This window comes from Dipteris shenzhenensis, chromosome 30 (genome assembly GCF_047967505.1).
Source record: "Dipteris shenzhenensis isolate YYH24624 ecotype China chromosome 30, Dip_SZ_1.0, whole genome shotgun sequence".
Classification (NCBI taxonomy): domain Eukaryota; kingdom Viridiplantae; phylum Streptophyta; class Polypodiopsida; order Gleicheniales; family Dipteridaceae; genus Dipteris; species Dipteris shenzhenensis.
The window spans coordinates 3,949,410-3,953,666 of NC_141625.1; positions in this window are offsets into that span (position 1 = coordinate 3,949,410).

Consider the following 4,257-nt stretch of genomic DNA (forward strand, 5'->3'; position numbering starts at 1 on the left):
AGGAGATGCAAAAGCTTGGCTATAGACTCAGATCACCACTTTTGCCTTTCTTGCGAGATTCGCTTAGGCAAAGAGCCCAAATGAGGTGTGGAAGGAGCTATGCAAGATAAGGTAGGAAGAAGATGAGGAAGTAAATCAATACTTGATACAGTTTGGTAGATTATGGAGTTTATGGTGTGAAACCCTTACTCTAGATGTGCCTCCACAAATGATCAAGAGAGATAGCGGGTCTGAAGCCTGCACTCAAATTAAAGCTAGAGTTGAAGAATTTGGGCAGCTTTGAAGATGCAGTCAAAGTGGCTAGAGAAAAGGAATGGAAGGCTAAGAGACTATGGCAATTAGGCATGCAAGAAGAGTTGAAGACATTGGTTAGTAGTCCTAAAGTGGCAAAGTCATATGTAGAGATGGAGGTTGTATTTGCTCCTGTGCAAGAGGATTCACTTAAGTAAGAATTGCATGAGGCAGTAGAATTGATGGTCACTGAGCTTGAATTGGATGGAGACAAGGGGAGAGGAAGATGCTAAGGTGTAAAGAATAATAAGAGGGATGCATTGGCAAGAAGTGAAGGAAGCTCAGCTAGGGCAGGAAGAGGACATGGTTATATGAATAATGTGAAATGCTAGAACTATGGAGAGTGGAGACATATCAGCCCTCACTGTGATAAACTAGCCATAGTAGGTGGAGAAGTCTATCCTGTAATGCAAAATACAAATGATAGGTCAGGAGACTTTAATGTGGAAGTGAATGATCCAAACCAGCCCTCTACTAGTGGAGTCAAATGGGAAGATAAAGGAAAAGGAAAGGCAAATATCCTGATTAGTGTAGAGACTATTCCAGAGATCATGCCGGTGGCAAAGAGAACAAGAAGTGCAATAGGAGAAAATGGACCCTGCAAAGAAAGGGAAGCATGTCGAGTTTGATCTCAGCCCTCAACCTAAAAAGAAGAGTCGGAAGCCCAGAAAGCATTAAAAAACTTCAGATTTGCATGTTGGTCAAGGTCAAGAGGAATACACACTGATGGGGGGGAGGGGGGTGGAGGTGGAGGTGGAGGGGTGGAGGAGGGGGAGGGGGAGCGGGGGGGGGGGGGGGTGGAGGAGGAAGGGAGGGGGGTGAGAGAGGTGTGGAGGTTGGGGGGGGTGGAGGGGTGGAGGAGGGATGGGGGGTGGAGGGGTGGAGGAGGAGGAGGAGGGGGGAAGGGGAGAAGGGGTGGGGGAGGTAGAGGGGTGGAGGAGGCAGGGGGGGAGGGAGAGGGAGGGGGGTGGGGAGGGAGGTGGAGGGGTGTGTGTGTGGAGGTGGAGGGGTGGTAGGGGAGGGGTAGTGGTGGGAGCGTGAGAGGGAGAGGGAGGGGAGTGGTGGTCATGGAGGAAGAGGGAGGAGGCGAGGGGGGTGGTGGTGGAAACTTGACGGACATAAAACTTTGAGGAAATTTCAAAGGGAGGAGAAGATGATCACCTTCAATGCTCTCCCAAGTCTTTCTCCATGTAACAGGATTGTTGAGGGCCAATGGAAGATGGGTGGATGGCTAGGTTATCACTATGAGAAGGGCTCGAAATAACTCACCAATGAGGATAGGAGTAGGGTGGCGGTCGATGGAGAGGGAGGAGGGTCTTGCATAGGGCTCAAAATGGGGAAGAGGATGGAATCTAGATGTGGAAGAAGAAGCCTGCGGAGGTAAGTGCATTTTTATAGAAATGGGTCAAATCCTAAACTCTTCCCGAGCCATAACTTTTCATGGTTAGCTCGGATCGCTCTTCTGTAAAAAGGTGAAATGTTTGAAATTACAAGCTCTGTGCATTGGTGTCCATCACCTATCCTGATTTGTTCTTCAAGTGGCTTCTTTTTTAGAAATAAAGAAAATTTCTTAAGGTAGAAACCCAAGGTTGAAGCTTGGGGTTGATATGTTTGGCTAGAGTTTCCTTGCCCTTGAGTGCTATGTTCATGAAAGTTCATGGTAGTTTGTTTTTTACACATACTTGTGTATGTTTACTCATCGTTACTTGAGATGCTAGTCTCCCCGGCAACATCGCCAAAAGTTGGATCTTTCCCATGGCTTCCACAAGAAGAGCAAGGTATTCTCAGTATGCATGCTTCAGAGGCTTTTTGTCACCTACAGATATATCGGTGTTGTCATTTCTATTATAAGTGCAGCTTAGGACCTTGGGTCATATTTCAGTGAGAGACGTAGGCTTAAGTGTGGTAAGCAAGCATAATGCATGCATGTGTGAAAGGAACATGCAACATCATGATTGGGACAATAAAGGCTTTTGCCTTCATTGGGGTTGAAGGTTTTAGGAGTTTATATGTTAGAGGGAGGTTCAAGGTTCAGAAGGAGGTTCTAAGGTTTAGAAGGAGGTTCCAAGGTTTAGAAGAGGTATAGGGTTGAAAAGGAGGATCGAAGGTTCAAGGTAGAGTACATGGCAGAGAACTCATCTCCCTCATAGATCATGGAGGTCAAGGGTTGAGCGACTAAGGGTTTAGGGGGAGCATAGGAGTGGGAGAGAAAGAAGGTGTAAGAGCAGGGGGGGGAGGAGAGGGTGGAGTGAGAGTAGGAGGAGAGGATGGAGGAGGTAGGAGGAGGAGGGAGGAGGGAGGAGGAGGAGGAGGGAGGAGGAGGGAGGAGGAGGAGGGAGAAGAGGCTGGAAAAGGGAGAAAGAAGAGGGAGGAGAAGGGAGGAGGAGAGGGAGAGGAGGGGTTGCAAAGTTGGAGGAGAGGGTGGAGTGAGAGTAGAAGGAGAGGGTGGAGAAGGGAGAAGGAGGAGGGAGAAGAGGCTAGAGAAGGGCAAAAGAGGAGGAGGAGGAGGAGGAGGAAGAGGAGGGAGGAGAAGGAGGAGTTGGGAGGAGGAGAGGGAGAGGAGGGGTTGCAAGGTTACGACATGCTTTTGGATGTGGAGTGCAAGGAAGCATGGACACTCGGAGACAATTGCTTGGAATACCATAGTAGAACTCAACACAATGCCCCGAAGAGTGTGGGCTTCATTCCATTATGGGGTATTTATACAAGTTGGAGAGCTTCTCTCTTTGCATGTAGGGATTGTAAGAAATTCTCTCTCTACATGTAGAGCTTGCATCTAGAAGGGGAGGACAACCAATATAACTTTTGCATACTTGATTGGTTTATGTCGGAAGCTCAAGAGAGAATGGAAGAAATTGGCTAATCCTAGAAAAGGTAATGAGCAGGAGCCCACCCACGAGAGGAGATATGGAGATGAAGTCTGTGGAAAAGATCTTTCAGATATATGCCCATTAGTGGGTTCATGGTGTGGAGGTATGAGTGTTGGAGAGGCATATGTTGATGGCGGTGCACAAATAAGTGTTATGGCTCAGGCATGTATGGAGAGCTTGCAACTTCTAGATGTAAAGAAACCAATTTCTTCCATTCTCTCTTGAGCTTCCGGCATAAACCAATCAAGTATGCAAAAGTTATATTGGTTGTCCTCCCCTTCTAGATGCAAGCTCTACATGTAGAGAGAGAATTTCTTACAATCCCAACATGCAAAGAGAGAAGCTCTCCAACTTGTATAAATACCCCATAATGGAATGAAGCCCACACTCTTCGGGGCATTGTGTTGAGTTCTACTATGGTACTCCAAGAAATTGTCTCCGAGTGTCCATGCTTCCTTGCACTCCACATCCAAAAGCATGTCGTAACCTTGCAACCCCTCCTCTCCCTCTCCTCCTCCCAACTCCTCCTTCTCCTCCCTCCTCTTCCTCCTCCTCCTCCTCCTCCTCATTTGCCCTTCTCTAGCCTCTTCTCCCTCCTCCTTCTCCCTTCTCCACCCTCTTCTTCTACTCTCACTCCACCCTCTCCTCCAACCTTGCAACCCCTCCTCTCCCTCTCCTCCTCCCTTCTCCTCCCTCTTCTTTCTCCCTTTTCCAACCTCTTCTCCCTCCTCCTCCTCCCTCCTCCTCCCTCCTCCTCCTCCTCCCTCCTCCCTCCTCCTCCTACCTCCTCCATCCTCTCCTCCTACTCTCACTCCACCCTCTCCTCCCCCCCCTACTCTTACACCTTCTTTCTCTCCCACTCCTATGCTCCCCCTAAACCCTTAGTCGCTCAACCCTTGACCTCCATGATCTATGCGGGAGATGAGTTCTCTGCCATGTACTCTACCTTGAACCTTCGATCCTCCTTTTCAACCCTATACCTCTTCTAAACCTTGGAACCTCCTTCTAAACCTTAGAACCTCCTTCTAAACCTTGAACCTCCCTCTAACCTATAAACTCCTAAAACCTTCAACCCGAATGAAGGCAAAAGCCTTTA